Source organism: Gymnoscopelus microlampas, assembly GCF_963454915.1.
Source record: "Gymnoscopelus microlampas genome assembly, chromosome: 21".
Lineage (NCBI taxonomy): Eukaryota > Metazoa > Chordata > Actinopteri > Myctophiformes > Myctophidae > Gymnoscopelus > Gymnoscopelus microlampas.
The window spans coordinates 26,326,206-26,343,432 of record NC_139958.1 but is presented as its reverse complement, the minus strand read 5'-3'; the positions used below and the strand labels follow the sequence as shown (position 1 = coordinate 26,343,432).

The window sequence follows — 17,227 nt, the reverse complement described above, 5'->3', positions numbered from 1 at the left end:
CTCTGAGACGCTCTGCTCTGAGACGCTCTGCTCTGAGACGCTCTGCTCTGAGACGCTCTGCTTTGAGACTGCTCCGCTCTGAGACGTTCCGCTCTGAGACTGCTCCGCTCTGAGACTGCTCCTCTCTGAGACGCTCTGCTCTGAGACTGCTCTGCTCTGAGACGCTCTGCTCTGAGACTGCTCCGCTCTGAGACGCTCTGCTCTGAGACGCTCCGCTCTGCTCTGAGACTGCTCTAATCTGAGACGCTCTGCTCTGAGACTGCTCCGCTCTGAGACGCTCCGCTCTGCTCTGAGACTGCTCTGCTCTGAGACGCTCTGCTCTGAGACGCTCTGCTCTGAGACTGCTCCGCTCTGAGACGCTCCGCTCTGCTCTGAGACTGCTCTGCTCTGAGACGCTCTGCTCTGAGACTGCTCTGCTCTGAGACTGCTCCGCTATGAGACGCTCTGCTCTGAGACGCTCTGCTCTGAGACTGCTCCGCTCTGAGACGCTCCGCTCTGCTCTGAGACTGCTCTGCTCTGAGACGCTCTGCTCTGAGACTGCTCTGCTCTGAGACGCTCCGCTCTGAGACGCTCTGAGACGCTCCGCTCTGAGACGCTCCGCTCTGAGACGCTCTGAGACGCTCCGCTCTGAGACGCTCCGCTCTGAGACGCTCCGCTCTGAGACTGCTCTGCTCTGAGACGCTCTGCTCTGAGACGCTCTGTTCTGAGACTGCTCTGCTCTGAGACGCTCTGCTCTGAGACGCTCCACTCTGCTCTGAGACTGTTCTGCTGAGACGCTCTGCTCTGAGACGCTCTGCTCTGAGACTGCTCTGCTCTGAGACGCTCCGCTCTGAGACGCTCTGAGACGCTCCGCTCTGAGACGCTCCGCTCTGAGACGCTCCGCTCTGAGACTGCTCTGCTCTGAGACGCTATGCTCTGAGACGCTCTGTTCTGAGACTGCTCTGCTCTGAGACGCTCTGCTCTGAGACGCTCCACTCTGCTCTGAGACTGTTCTGCTGAGACGCTCTGCTCTGAGACGCTCTGCTCTGAGACTGCTCCGCTCTGAGACGCTCTGCTCTGAGACTGCTCCGATCTGAGACGCTCTGCTCTGAGACGCTCTAATCTGAGACTGCTCTGCTCTGAGACTGCTCTGCTCTGAGACTGCTCCGCTCTGAGACGCTCTGCTCTGAGACGCTCTGCTCTGAGACTGCTCCGCTCTGAGACGCTCCGCTCTGCTCTGAGACTGCTCTGCTCTGAGACGCTCTGCTCTGAGACTGCTCTGCTCTGAGACTGCTCCGCTCTGAGACGCTCCGCTCTGAGACGCTCCGCTCTGAGACGCTCCGCTCTGAGACGCTCCGCTCTGAGACGCTCCGCTCTGAGACTGCTCTGCTCTGAGACGCTCTGCTCTGAGACTGCTCCGCTCTGAGACGCTCTGCTCTGAGACTGCTCCGCTCTGAGACGCTCTGCTCTGAGACGCTCTAATCTGAGACTGCTCTGCTCTGAGACTGCTCTGCTCTGAGACTGCTCCGCTCTGAGACGCTCTGCTCTGAGACGCTCTGCTCTGAGACTGCTCCGCTCTGAGACGCTCCGCTCTGCTCTGAGACTGCTCTGCTCTGAGACGCTCTGCTCTGAGACGCTCTGCTCCGCTCCGCTCTGAGATGCTCCGCTCTGAGACGCTCCGCTCTGAGACGCTCCGCTCTGCTCTGAGACGCTCTGCTCCGCTCCGCTCTGAGACGCTCTGCTCCGCTCCGCTCTGAGATGCTCCGCTCTGCTCTGAGACGCTCTGCTCCGCTCCGCTCTGCTCCGCTCCGATCTGAGACGCTCCGCTCTGAGACGCTCCGCTCTGAGACGCTCTGCTCCGCTCCGCTCTGAGACGCTCCGCTCTGAGACGCTCTGTTCTGAGACGCTCTAATCCGCTCCGCTCTGAGACGCTCTGCTCTGAGACGCTCTGCTCTGAGACGCTCTGAGACGCTCTGCTCCGCTCCGCTCTGAGACGCTCCGCTCTGAGACGCTCCGCTCTGCTCTGAGACTGCTCTGCTCTGAGACACTCTGCTCTGAGACGATCTGCTCTGAGACTGCTCCGCTCTGAGATGCTCCACTCTGCTCTGAGACGCCTCTGCTCTGAGACGCTCTGCTCTGAGACTGCTCTGCTCTGAGACTGCTCCGCTATGAGACGCTCTGAGACGCTCTGCTCTGAGACTGCTCCGCTCTGAGACGCTCCGCTCTGCTCTGAGACTGCTCTGCTCTGAGACGCTCTGCTCTGAGACTGCTCTGCTCTGAGACGCTCCGCTCTGCTCTGAGACTGCTCTGCTCTGAGACGCTCTGCTCTGAGACTGCTCCGCTCTGAGACGCTCCGCTCTGCTCTGAGACTGCTCTGCTCTGAGACGCTCTGCTCTGAGACGCTCTGCTCTGAGACTGCTCCGCTCTGAGACGCTCCGCTCTGCTCTGAGACTGCTCCGCTCTGACACGCTCCGCTCTGAGACGCTCCGCTCTGAGACGCTCCGCTCTGAGACGCTCTGCTCTGAGACTGCTCTGCTCTGAGACGCTCTGCTCTGAGACGCTCTGCTCTGAGACGCTCTGCTCTGAGACGCTCTTCTCTGAGACGCTCTGCTCTGAGACGCTCTGCTCTGAGACGCTCTGCTTTGAGACTGCTCCGCTCTGAGACGTTCCGCTCTGAGACTGCTCTGCTCTGAGACTGCTCTGCTCTGAGATGCTCTGCTCTGAGACTGCTCCGCTCTGAGACGCTCTGCTCTGAGACGCTCCGCTCTGCTCTGAGACTGCTCTGCTCTGAGACGCTCTGCTCTGAGACTGCTCCGCTCTGAGACGCTCCGCTCTGCTCTGAGACTGCTCTGCTCTGAGACGCTCTGCTCTGAGACGCTCTGCTCTGAGACTGCTCCTCTCTGAGACGCTCCGCTCTGCTCTGAGACTGCTCTGCTCTGAGACGCTCTGCTCTGAGACTGCTCTGCTCTGAGACTGCTCCGCTATGAGACGCTCTGCTCTGAGACGCTCTGCTCTGAGACTGCTCCGCTCTGAGACGCTCCGCTCTGCTCTGAGACTGCTCTGCTCTGAGACGCTCTGCTCTGAGACTGCTCTGCTCTGAGACGCTCCGCTCTGAGACGCTCTGAGACGCTCCGCTCTGAGACGCTCCGCTCTGAGACGCTCTGCTCTGAGACTGCTCTGCTCTGAGACGCTCTGCTCTGAGACGCTCTGTTCTGAGACTGCTCTGCTCTGAGACGCTCTGCTCTGAGACGCTCCACTCTGCTCTGAGACTGCTCTGCTGAGACGCTCTGCTCTGAGACGCTCTGCTCTGAGACTGCTCCGCTCTGAGACGCTCTGCTCTGAGACTGCTCCGCTCTGAGACGCTCTGCTCTGAGACGCTCTAATCTGAGACTGCTCTGCTCTGAGACGCTCTGCTCTGAGACTGCTCTGCTCTGAGACGCTCTGCTCTGAGACGCTCTGCTCTGAGACGCTCTGCTCTGAGACTGCTCCGCTCTGAGACGCTCTGCTTTGAGACTGCTCTGCTCTGAGACGCTCTGCTCTGAGACTGCTCTGCTCTGAGACGCTCTGCTCTGATACTGCTCTGCTCTGAGACGCTCTGCTCTGAGACTGCTCTGCTCTGAGACTGCTCTGCTCTGAGACGCTCTGCTCTGAGACGCTCTGCTCTGAGACGCTCTTCTCTGAGACGCTCTGCTCTGAGACGCTCTGCTCTGAGACTGCTCCGCTCTGAGACGCTCTGCTCTGAGACTGCTCCGCTCTGAGACGCTCTGCTCTGAGACTGCTCCTCTCTGAGACGCTCCGCTCTGCTCTGAGACTGCTCTGCTCTGAGACGCTCTGCTCTGAGACTGCTCTGCTCTGAGACTGCTCCGCTATGAGACGCTCTGCTCTGAGACGCTCTGCTCTGAGACTGCTCCGCTCTGAGACGCTCCGCTCTGCTCTGAGACTGCTCTGCTCTGAGACGCTCTGCTGTGAGACTGCTCTGCTCTGAGACGCTCCGCTCTGAGACGCTCTGAGACGCTCCGCTCTGAGACGCTCCGCTCTGAGACGCTCTGCTCTGAGACTGCTCTGCTCTGAGACGCTCTGCTCTGAGACGCTCTGTTCTGAGACTGCTCTGCTCTGAGACGCTCTGCTCTGAGACGCTCCACTCTGCTCTGAGACTGCTCTGCTGAGACGCTCTGCTCTGAGACGCTCTGCTCTGAGACTGCTCCGCTCTGAGACGCTCTGCTCTGAGACTGCTCCGCTCTGAGACGCTCTGCTCTGAGACGCTCTAATCTGAGACTGCTCTGCTCTGAGACTGCTCTGCTCTGAGACGCTCTGCTCTGAGACTGCTCTGCTCTGAGACGCTCTGCTCTGATACTGCTCTGCTCTGAGACGCTCTGCTCTGAGACTGCTCTGCTCTGAGACTGCTCTGCTCTGAGACGCTCTGCTCTGACATGCTCTGCTCTGAGACGCTCTTCTCTGAGACGCTCTGCTCTGAGACGCTCTGCTCTGAGACTGCTCCGCTCTGAGACGCTCTGCTCTGAGACTAATCCGCTCTGAGACGCTCTGCTCTGAGACGCTCTAATCTGAGACTGCTCTGCTCTGAGACTGCTCTGCTCTGAGACTGCTCCGCTCTGAGACGCTCTGCTCTGAGACGCTCTGCTCTGAGACTGCTCTGCTCTGAGACGCTCTGCTCTGAGACGCTCTGTTCTGAGACTGCTCTGCTCTGAGACGCTCTGAGACGCTCCACTCTGCTCTGAGACTGCTCTGCTCTGAGACGCTCTGCTCTGAGACGCTCTGCTCTGAGACTGCTCCGCTCTGAGACGCTCCGCTCTGCTCTGAGACTGCTCTGCTCTGAAACGCTCTGCTCTGAGACTGCTCTGCTCAGAGACGCTCTGGTCTGAGACTGCTCCGCTCTGAGACTGCTCTGCTCTGAGACTGCTCTGCTCTGAGACGCTCTGCTCTGAGACGCTCTAATCTGAGAAGCTCTGCTCTGACACGCTCTTTTCTGAGACGCTCTTCTCTGAGACGCTCTGCTCTGAGACTGAGACGCCCTGAGACTGAGACGCTCTGAGACTGCTCTGCTCTGAGACGCTCTGCTCTGAGACGCTCCGCTCTGCTCTGAGACGCTCCGCTCTGCTTTGAGACTGCTCTGCTCTGAGACACTCTTCTCTGAGACGTTCTGCTCTGAGACTGCTCCGCTCTGAGACGCTCCGCTCTGCTCTGAGACTGCTCTGCTCTGAGACGCTCTGCTCTGAGACTGCTCTGCTCTGAGACTGCTCCGCTCTGACACGCTCCGCTCTGAGACGCTCCGCTCTGAGACGCTCCGCTCTGAGACGCTCTGCTCTGAGACTGCTCTGCTCTGAGACGCTCTGCTCTGAGACGCTCTGCTCTGAGACGCTCTGCTCTGAGACGCTCTTCTCTGAGACGCTCTGCTCTGAGACGCTCTGCTCTGAGACGCTCTGCTTTGAGACTGCTCCGCTCTGAGACGTTCCGCTCTGAGACTGCTCTGCTCTGAGACTGCTCTGCTCTGAGACGCTCTGCTCTGAGACTGCTCCGCTCTGAGATGCTCTGCTCTGAGACGCTCCGCTCTGCTCTGAGACTGCTCTGCTCTGAGACGCTCTGCTCTGAGACTGCTCCGCTCTGAGACGCTCCGCTCTGCTCTGAGACTGCTCTGCTCTGAGACGCTCTGCTCTGAGACGCTCTGCTCTGAGACTGCTCCTCTCTGAGACGCTCCGCTCTGCTCTGAGACTGCTCTGCTCTGAGACGCTCTGCTCTGAGACTGCTCCGCTATGAGACGCTCTGCTCTGAGACGCTCTGCTCTGAGACTGCTCCGCTCTGAGACGCTCCGCTCTGCTCTGAGACTGCTCTGCTCTGAGACGCTCTGCTCTGAGACTGCTCTGCTCTGAGACGCTCCGCTCTGAGACGCTCCGCTCTGAGACGCTCCGCTCTGAGACGCTCTGCTCTGAGACTGCTCTGCTCTGAGACGCTCTGCTCTGAGACTGCTCTGCTCTGAGACGCTCCGCTCTGAGACGCTCTGAGACGCTCCGCTCTGAGACGCTCCGCTCTGAGACTGCTCCGCTCTGAGACGCTCTGCTCTGAGACTGCTCCGCTCTGAGACGCTCTGCTCTGAGACGCTCTAATCTGAGACTGCTCTTCTCTGAGACTGCTCTGCTCTGAGACTGCTCCGCTCTGAGACGCTCTGCTCTGAGACGCTCTGCTCTGAGACTGCTCTGCTCTGAGACGCTCTGCTCTGAGACGCTCTGTTCTGAGACTGCTCTGCTCTGAGACGCTCTGAGACGCTCCACTCTGCTCTGAGACTGCTCTGCTCTGAGACGCTCTGCTCTGAGACTGCTCTGCTCAGAGACGCTCTGGTCTGAGACTGCTCCGCTCTGAGACTGCTCTGCTCTGAGACTGCTCTGCTCTGAGACGCTCTGCTCTGAGACGCTCTAATCTGAGACGCTCTGCTCTGACACGCTCTTTTCTGAGACGCTCTTCTCTGAGACGCTCTGCTCTGAGACTGCTCTGCTCTGAGACTGAGACGCTCTGAGACTGCTCTGCTCTGAGACGCTCTGCTCTGAGACGCTCCGCTCTGCTCTGAGACGCTCCGCTCTGCTTTGAGACTGCTCTGCTCTGAGACACTCTTCTCTGAGACGTTCTGCTCTGAGACTGCTCCGCTCTGAGACGCTCCGCTCTGCTCTGACACTGCTCTGCTCTGAGACGCTCTGCTCTGAGACTGCTCTGCTCTGAGACTGCTCCGCTCTGACACGCTCCGCTCTGAGACGCTCCGCTCTGAGACGCTCCGCTCTGAGACGCTCTGCTCTGAGACTGCTCTGCTCTGAGACGCTCTGCTCTGAGACGCTCTGCTCTGAGACGCTCTGCTCTGAGACGCTCTTCTCTGAGACGCTCTGCTCTGAGACGCTCTGCTCTGAGACGCTCTGCTTTGAGACTGCTCCGCTCTGAGACGTTCCGCTCTGAGACTGCTCTGCTCTGAGACTGCTCTGCTCTGAGACGCTCTGCTCTGAGACTGCTCCGCTCTGAGACGCTCTGCTCTGAGACGCTCCGCTCTGCTCTGAGACTGCTCTGCTCTGAGACGCTCTGCTCTGAGACTGCTCCGCTCTGAGACGCTCCGCTCTGCTCTGAGACTGCTCTGCTCTGAGACGCTCTGCTCTGAGACGCTCTGCTCTGAGACTGCTCCTCTCTGAGACGCTCCGCTCTGCTCTGAGACTGCTCTGCTCTGAGACGCTCTGCTCTGAGACTGCTCTGCTCTGAGACTGCTCCGCTATGAGACGCTCTGCTCTGAGACGCTCTGCTCTGAGACTGCGCCGCTCTGAGACGCTCCGCTCTGCTCTGAGACTGCTCTGCTCTGAGACGCTCTGCTCTGAGACTGCTCTGCTCTGAGACGCTCCGCTCTGAGACGCTCTGAGACGCTCCGCTCTGAGACGCTCCGCTCTGAGACGCTCCGCTCTGAGACGCTCTGCTCTGAGACTGCTCTGCTCTGAGACGCTCTGCTCTGAGACTGCTCTGCTCTGAGACGCTCCGCTCTGAGACGCTCTGAGACGCTCCGCTCTGAGACGCTCCGCTCTGAGACTGCTCCGCTCTGAGACGCTCTGCTCTGAGACTGCTCCGCTCTGAGACGCTCTGCTCTGAGACGCTCTAATCTGAGACTGCTCTGCTCTGAGACTGCTCTGCTCTGAGACTGCTCCGCTCTGAGACGCTCTGCTCTGAGACGCTCTGCTCTGAGACTGCTCTGCTCTGAGACGCTCTGCTCTGAGACGCTCTGTTCTGAGACTGCTCTGCTCTGAGACGCTCTGAGACGCTCCACTCTGCTCTGAGACTGCTCTGCTCTGAGACGCTCTGCTCTGAGACGCTCTGCTCTGAGACTGCTCCGCTCTGCTCTGAGACTGCTCTGCTCTGAAACGCTCTGCTCTGAGACTGCTCTGCTCAGAGACGCTCTGGTCTGAGACTGCTCCGCTCTGAGACTGCTCTGCTCTGAGACTGCTCTGCTCTGAGACGCTCTGCTCTGAGACGCTCTAATCTGAGACGCTCTGCTCTGACACGCTCTTTTCTGAGACGCTCTTCTCTGAGACGCTCTGCTCTGAGACTGCTCTGCTCTGAGACTGAGACGCTCTGAGACTGCTCTGCTCTGAGACGCTCTGCTCTGAGACGCTCCGCTCTGCTCTGAGACGCTCCGCTCTGCTTTGAGACTGCTCTGCTCTGAGACACTCTTCTCTGAGACGTTCTGCTCTGAGACTGCTCCGCTCTGAGACGCTCCGCTCTGCTCTGAGACTGCTCTGCTCTGAGACGCTCTGCTCTGAGACTGCTCTGCTCTGAGACTGCTCCGCTCTGACACGCTCCGCTCTGAGACGCTCCGCTCTGAGACGCTCTGCTCTGAGACTGCTCTGCTCTGAGACGCTCTGCTCTGAGACGCTCTGCTCTGAGACGCTCTGCTCTGAGACGCTCTTCTCTGAGACGTTCTGCTCTGAGACGCTCTGCTCTGAGACGCTCTGCTTTGAGACTGCTCCGCTCTGAGACGTTCCGCTCTGAGACTGCTCTGCTCTGAGACTGCTCTGCTCTGAGACGCTCTGCTCTGAGACTGCTCCGCTCTGAGACGCTCTGCTCTGAGACGCTCCGCTCTGCTCTGAGACTGCTCTGCTCTGAGACGCTCTGCTCTGAGACTGCTCCGCTCTGAGACGCTCCGCTCTGCTCTGAGACTGCTCTGCTCTGAGACGCTCTGCTCTGAGACGCTCTGCTCTGAGACTGCTCCTCTCTGAGACGCTCCGCTCTGCTCTGAGACTGCTCTGCTCTGAGACGCTCTGCTCTGAGACTGCTCTGCTCTGAGACTGCTCCGCTATGAGACGCTCTGCTCTGAGACGCTCTGCTCTGAGACTGCTCCGCTCTGAGACGCTCCGCTCTGCTCTGAGACTGCTCTGCTCTGAGACGCTCTGCTCTGAGACTGCTCTGCTCTGAGACGCTCCGCTCTGAGACGCTCTGAGACGCTCCGCTCTGAGACGCTCCGCTCTGAGACGCTCCGCTCTGAGACGCTCCGCTCTGAGACTGCTCTGCTCTGAGACGCTCTGCTCTGAGACGCTCTGTTCTGAGACTGCTCTGCTCTGAGACGCTCTGCTCTGAGACGCTCCACTCTGCTCTGAGACTGCTCTGCTGAGACGCTCTGCTCTGAGACGCTCTGCTCTGAGACTGCTCCGCTCTGAGACGCTCTGCTCTGAGACTGCTCCGCTCTGAGACGCTCTGCTCTGAGACGCTCTAATCTGAGACTGCTCTGCTCTGAGACGCTCTGCTCTGAGACTGCTCTGCTCTGAGACGCTCTGCTCTGAGACGCTCTGCTCTGAGACGCTCTGCTCTGAGACTGCTCCGCTCTGAGACGCTCTGCTTTGAGACTGCTCTGCTCTGAGACGCTCTGCTCTGAGACTGCTCTGCTCTGAGACGCTCTGCTCTGAGACTGCTCTGCTCTGAGACGCTCTGCTCTGAGACTGCTCTGCTCTGAGACTGCTCTGCTCTGAGACGCTCTGCTCTGAGACGCTCTGCTCTGAGACGCTCTTCTCTGAGACGCTCTGCTCTGAGACGCTCTGCTCTGAGACGCTCTGTTCTGAGACTGCTCTGCTCTGAGACGCTCTGCTCTGAGACGCTCTGCTCTGAGACGCTCTTCTCTGAGACGCTCTTCTCTGAGACGCTCTGCTCTGAGACGCTCTGCTCTGAGATTGCTCTGCTCTGAGACGCTCTGCTCTGAGACGCTCTGCTCTGAGACGCTCCGCTCTGCTCTGAGACTGCTCTGCTCTGAGACGCTCTGCTCTGAGACTGCTCGCTCCGCTCTGAGACGCTCCGCTCTGAGACTGCTCTGCTCTGAGACGCTCTGCTCTGAGACGCTCTGCTCTGAGACTGAGACGCTCTGCTCTGAGACGCTCTGCGCTGAGACTGCTCTGCTCTGAGACGCTCTGCTCTGAGACGCTCTGCTCTGAGACTGCTCTGCTCTGAGACGCTCTGCTCTGAGACTGCTCTGCTCTGAGACTGCTCTGCTCTGAGACGCGAGACTGCTCTGCTCTGAGACGCTCTGCTCTGAGACGCTCTGCTCTGAGACGCTCCGCTCTGCTCTGAGACGCTCCGCTCTGCTCTGAGACTGCTCTGCTCTGAGACACTCTGCTCTGAGACGATCTGCTCTGAGACTGCTCCGCTCTGAGATGCTCCACTCTGCTCTGAGACACCTCTGCTCTGAGACGCTCTGCTCTGAGACTGCTCTGCTCTGACACGCTCCGCTCTGAGACGCTCCGCTCTGAGACTGCTCTGCTCTGAGACGCTCTTCTCTGAGACGCTCTGCTCTGAGACGCTCTGCTCTGAGACGCTCTGCTCTGAGACTGCTCCGCTCTGAGACGCTCCGCTCTGAGACTGCTCCGCTCTGAGACTGCTCCTCTCTGAGACGCTCTTCTCTGAGACTGCTCTGCTCTGAGACAAGCTCACAATGCCTCTCATAGCGACGCATTGTGAGCTTGTAGATCGGCTATTTTCTAATGGCCTAAATCTATAGGGCCACAGTGTTTAGTCTATGTTTTTAAATAATAATCTAATTCTAGAAAATAACTATTTTTAAAATAATTGTAGTGGAGTAAAAGTACAATATTTGCCTCTGAGATGTAGTGTAGTTGAAGTAAAAATACTTAAAACTATAAATACTCCAGAAAAGTAAAAAAAATACATAAATATTGTACTTAAGTACAGTTTTTGTATAGTTTGTATAGTGTATAGACACATTAATAGTATGCAGTAATAGCTAGATACATAGAGGTAACATGTTTTTATTAAAAGCAAAAATATGCCAAAAACAGAATTGTGAATTATAAAGGACAAGTGGGTCCAGGTATACATAATGGAATACATTAATGGAACTTTAATAATCAATGTACTAGCATCAAATCAAAAGACAGATATTGATAATAAAATAAAGGCTGCACAGCTCTTGATGTCATGATGCAATACACATTTTTATTAAAACAAAGAAACATATATTTCGACAGGACAGTCTTCCTCTGTGTCTGAGGAAAGTTTGGCTATATTTTAAAACAAGTAAGCATTGCATTGTGGATATCAGCTGCGCATACTCCTTTTATATCTACAGTGGTCAGACCCTCCTCAAAATGTGTATGTGCTCCTTCTACCGTTTGCTTGATCATCCAAGAATACACCTTTAGTGAAAATAAATTCAGTCTGTTGGGGCCATCTTTAACTGTACCAAGGTTAATCTGAAAAGTTCTCCAGATTTTTTTCGAAATAACATATTCAAAGCATTTAATGTCGTACAAAAACGTTATTTCCAAATACAAATATTGGAGACAAAATATAAAGCACAGTATGTTATGTTGCACATGTTCTTTGGGGAGTAATACTTAGCTGTTACAATACCATATATGTACAAAACACTGGTAATGGTAAATGCTAAACTGAACCTTGCGGTTTGCAGTTCACTCTACCCGCCACTCTACCACCTCTCTACTGGCGGCCCCAGTGTATGATTCTCCTGTCTCAAATGACATTTCTTTTTGTAGTCAAGGATCGACTGTACAACTTTTCCTGATTGATTGATTGATTGATTGATGTACTTTATTTAGTAAGACATGAGAACAACAGTACATGGAAGTACAAGTTCACAATACAAGGTCTACTAAACTGGAAGACTCATAAAAGCACTGAGCTTGTTTCAAATGAGTTCCCCACGCACACAAATCATGATGACATATAAGAGACAGACAGATATACACAACTACTATAGAATGTCATACAATCAGTTTACAGGTTACTGGTATGAAGAGTGAGAAATATGTACAAAAGAAGAAGGAGAGGGGGGGGGGTAGGGGGGTAGGTTAGGACTTAGACGGGCCATTTTCCAATTGCAGCCTCCTGAAGGTGTATCTTTAGGGCAGTTTTGAAAGAGAGTAGGGTTTTACACTCCTTTACTCCTTTTGGTAGGGCGTTCCACATTTTTGATGAATAGCATGAGAACGAGTTACTTCCCTTTGTTGAGCCAGAAAAGGGTTGGACAAGGTTTGTGGAGCTGCCTCTGGTATTGTGACCATGGACATCATTAACATTTTGGAAGTATTTTGACAAATACAGGGCGATCCCAATGTTGTGGTATATCTTGAAGACCAGGCCCATAGCAGGTTGCTGTACTCTGTCCTCAACCCTAAGCCATTCAATCCTATCAAAATGATCAGGGGTTAGATGGGTTTTGTAATTGAGGCCAAGAAGTAGCCTTACAAGTTTGTTTTGGGATGTTTGGAGCCTTGTTTTTAAGGCCTTGGAGGTGTTGTGATACCACGAAGTGCATGCATAATCGTAATGACCTTGTATGAGGGCCACTGCAAGAGTCTTCAGAGTATTCTTACTGACTAGACGATCAATCCTCCCCAAATAGCGTGTTTTTTTGTGGACCGTTTTGATCGTTTTTTCAGCATTTTTGTCACCAGAGAGGTCAGCCTCCAAGATAGAGCCCAGATAGGTAATTTCGTTTTTTTCTTTTGATGATATCATCACCCGCTTTGATCGTGAAACTCTCTGCCTTTCTAAGGTTAGGAGTGGACCCAAAGAGGATGCATTCCGTTTTACCCAGGTGTAATGAAAGCTTGTTGTCGGAGAGCCAGATGCAGATCTTGTTGAGTTCGGAGCTGAGAGTTTTCTCAACCTGCAGCCTGTCCCTGTCCGAGACTAGCAGGGCCGAGTCATCTGCGAACAGGAACAGGTTGCAGTCGCAGGCTGAAGACATGTCATTCACATATATCAGGAACAGTAAGGGTCCTAGTATACTTCCTTGAGGAACACCACAAGTCACTGGGTTCACTGACGTGTCATCAAAACCTATTGCTTTGAGCTTATTGATCATAATTGGGTGATTAACGGTGTCAAAGGTGTCGACAAAGGTGTCCTGCATCCAGTTTGTGCAGAGGATTGGCACTTTGATTTTTGAAACTCGCTATTAATCTCGCTCGAAATTCTACTGGGGGTTCTATTTTGCTGGGTGCACACAGCCCAGAGCCCTGACGTCACAACATGTGGACCGACGCCCACTGCACTCTGGTTGGTTGGGGAAATCCCACTTCCTTATAGAGCGTCGCAGTTCCCGCCCACTTCCAGTTGCCGGAAGTAAATACTCAATGCATTTTTCCCATTGACTTTTCCGAAAATATTTATATAAATTAATTTAAGCCTAGAATCAAGCTATCCAGGATCCTGGTGAATCATGACCATAAAACGTTTGATTCTGTGAAAAAACTTTTTTGAAAACGGCAAAACAAAGGGTATTTATTAAACATAGTATATCATATCATTAAATATAAAATGTAAAAAATCACAGAAAAAAATGTTTTATGGTCATGATTCACCAGAATCCTGGATGGCTTGATTCTAGGCTTAAATTCATTGATATTTTATATTTTTGGAAAAGTCAATGGGAAAAATGCATTGAGTATTTACTTCCGGCACCCGGATTCTGCGCAACTGCGATGCTCTATACCTAGTTATATTATACCTCTATGCTCTATACCCAAAGATTGTTAATATAGAAGATACGCATTCTCCATTGGATCCACTAGAGGCGAAGTGGTACACAAATCCTACAAATGGTCTCCTAAGTAGGCGTGGTTTTCTTCTCCCCCGACCATCCCACCACCGTCCCCCTCCCCCTCCCCTCTCCCTGGCTGGCAACGTCATGTGGATGAGCAATGTTTTGGTTGTGCGTCGCATGTTATCGGTAAGGTATAGCGTTTCTAAGTGCTGTACGGTGTACATGTCGGTATTTTTAGATGAAGCATAATATTGATAGTGTCAGCCAACAGTCATTTTGTTGCATGACTTAATTAGATTAGGTTAAGATAAACGTGTGTAGGCTATAGTAAACAAAAACAAAGCGAACAGTGGTGTTTGAGTGTGATGACAAAAGGGCATACTGTAAATATCTAATTTTAACAAAAGGGTTTGCCTGAAGTTGCGCTGGCCTTCAAATTGGAAACAAGTGGACAGGGAAAAAAAGAGATGGTCCAATTCTATGCATACCCATGTACTGTATACCCATGTACTGTATACCCATGCATACCCATGTAATAACATGTTGTGGTTAAAACGAAACCTTTTCTACATATTTGGAAGGCCCAATTTGCAAAGACAATAACAAAGACTTAAACAAGTTTCAAGAGGATTTATTTGCCCCATGTGTGTCCCCAAAACTGATGAGCTGCCAAACGTTACATACAATATCAGTGGTGGGAAAAGTACTCAAATATTTTACTTAAGTAAAATAACCAATACTGCAATGTAGAAATACTCTGTTATAAGTAAACGTTCGGAATTCAAAATGTACTTAAAAGTACAAAAGTATTGGTATGAAAATGTACTTCAAAAAGTATCAAAAGTAAAAGTACTTGTTACGCAGAATATGCCATTTCACAAGTTTGGAAATCAAAATCCATACAAATCATTTGGAAATAGCAGATCTGCAAGCTCAGCTATAACATAGAATCGCTGTTGTCAGGTGTAACAGCTAATAGGGATCCTAAATAAACTCTAACTCATAGTGATGGTACTGAAATAAAATAAAGAAATCAATATACAAACACAACTTAAATCGTTCATTTGTCTGAACCAGTGAAACATTTAAGTTTCCTCTTAGCTCGTGTTCCCTCTTCCTTCAGGGAAACGTTAATTTGGCGCAACTCTGCTCCTATCTTGCACATAATAAATTTCTCTGCAACTTTTTCTTGCAGAGCAAAGGCATGCTCTGGGTGTGCATGTGTGAGGCCGCAGAAAACATCAGAGTCTCTTAGTTCTTGCCTCAGAGCGCTGAAGAGACCGCTCTCCTTCCAGTGAAATTTAAACGCTTCGGTTACCCTGGACTCCATTTTCAAAATTGTTTCCTTGAACAGTTGGGATGGTTCTATCAAGTTTGAATCATGTGTGTATCTTTTCCTCTTCAGAAAAGAATTGGAGTCACCAGAGGTTGCACAGTAGTTGTGGTCACTGTCATCGAAATGAACAAGCAGCTCCTCACATTTGCAGCAGGACAAGAGAAGTGGGTCTTGCTGCACCTGTCTGACCAGCCATCCAGAAATGTACGTTAGCACTTCATTTTTGATGCAGTCTGAGGCTACAGTCTCAACAGTCACCGCTGTCAGGTCTTCACACTCTGGAACATACTGTAACATAAGCACAAGTTGAAACAACTTGATGAATTTATTTTAAATTGTCTGAATGGACAGAAAATAGAGTTAGGTGATTTGTTTTTAAATGCATTAATTTCTTTACTTGACCAGGAAAGAACAATTGAGTGTACGAAGCACATTTTCCAAGGAAGACATGCACATTTGGCAAATATAACAATTATGTTCACAAAATGCATCACCATATTTGGAGTCTTCCATAAACAAATCTGTATGTTATGCACCCAGGTGAAAACAGTGCAGTGCAACAAAATACATGTTGCTGTTGCCAATTAGGAATTTTCAGTATGTCCAGTAAATGCAATTGTAATTTGTCAATTGTATTTACACTAGGAAGCTGTATATTCTGCCAAAATTCTAACTTATAAGGTGAGCATTTATCTTCAACACTCACGTCGCAGGCAGCATACACAATTGATTTTTGTTGATACACACCTTTGAAGTAGATGCTGTTGGGGGGTTGGAGACATCAGACTGGTCAGTCCATGGTGGATTGATCTGTTCAGCACTGAACAAAGGGACGTCATTATCCATGAGACAGTTGCTTCCCATGCTGTTTGTCAGACAAGCAACAGAGGCACTTTTGAGTGCTGCAGCAAACTCAGTGCTTGTGGGATTATACCGATGTCCACCCTTGCCACGGATCACAGAGAACAAATTCTGGGGGTGGGGGAGACATGAAATGGCTTAGAGTAAAATATTAATTACCATGTTTATTCATAATGTTATTCTTACTTATGTTCTTACCTCGAGGCAGTCCTGATTTAGCTTGGCTGTGCACAGGAATTTCATGTCTCCATGTTCATTCACCAGCTGTTGCACAATTTGGAGGACACTTCGGATGCTCAAAATTAAACCTCGCTGGCAAGGGGGAGTGAATCCAGGCCTGTATAGTAAGATTACAGAGAACTCAGTGATCTATTGGATGAATGATTATGATGATGGCATACTGTCAATCAATCACTGTACAAATCTAGATGTGTCCAATACTCTGAGGACTATTTCATGGAAATATACTGCATACTTCCACTTACTCAGAACATGCAATTGATAAATCTTATGAGAAAGATTGAGAAAAATGACATTTGTCCATTGCCTTTTTCTGATCACACCACATGCATTGTGTTCTAACCAACCTGAAGGTCCAAGATGAGATCCATTGAAGGCTGTCCGTGAGGACCTTCATCTGCTCATCATCACCTCTTTGTCGGAGGGGTCGGCACCAAGGGTTGGAATGAGAGAGGCTTCTGAAAAGTTTGTGTTTGCTGATTAATAAAGATATCAAATTTCACCTTCATTGACTAATATTGATAAAACAAACAATACAAATTTGTGATGATCAGTAGCCATTTCCAATAGAGTCAGAATTAGTACCTTGAATTCAGTATGTCAAATAACCTGTTCATGTCCTCAAAGAAGTCTGCTGTCTCGTGTGCCTCATTTGGTAGCCTTTTTAAATCAATCATGGTCTTCATCCCTATATGATTGTTTGATTATTACATTACATCTTGTAATACAGGTGAATGTGTTCCAAACTCAAACTCATCTGTACCCAGATGCATCATAAATTGTTTGTCGATTCCCCACCTGCAGCCACAGTGTGACTGAAAACTTGAGTCGCAAGTCGAACACGCATGTTGGTGAAAGGTGGCAATTCAATGTGTTTCTTGGACAACTTTGGAGCCAGGCGGACACAGTTCTGCTTGTCCTGAGCATAAAAGTCTTCCAAGTGTTTCCACTTGATTTGTTTTGTGCCCATCTGTAACACAAGATGGAAGTTGATGTGATACATGTGGTTCTTAGCGATTGTCTTTACTATACTTCAATGTCATTACAGTGCCAGGAATGTTTGTGACATCACCATGGTAATTCAAATGTACTCAATTTATGTCCAACATGTATTCCCACTAATACCACAGTAGGTGATAAACAGGTCTGGGAATTAGCTGAATCATGTATTGTATTTGATAATGAAACTAACCTGCAGACCATGTTTTTTAAGGTTGTTGCGTATTGACTTCACAAGATGAGGCACATCGAATATAAGTGGAATT

The 17,227-nt window shown here is 51.4% G+C and overlaps 1 long non-coding RNA gene across 1 annotated transcript; it reads right to left on the bottom strand.

The window, feature by feature from the left end:
* Window positions 1–16,326: 16,326 nt before the first annotated feature.
* Window positions 16,327–16,876, bottom strand: LOC311037686. The gene is made up of 3 exons (XR_014599994.1): window positions 16,761–16,876; window positions 16,548–16,650; window positions 16,327–16,420 (listed from the first exon to the last, which is right to left on the bottom strand). It is a non-coding gene; the product is annotated as an uncharacterized lncRNA (long non-coding RNA).
* Window positions 16,877–17,227: the final 351 nt, after the last annotated feature.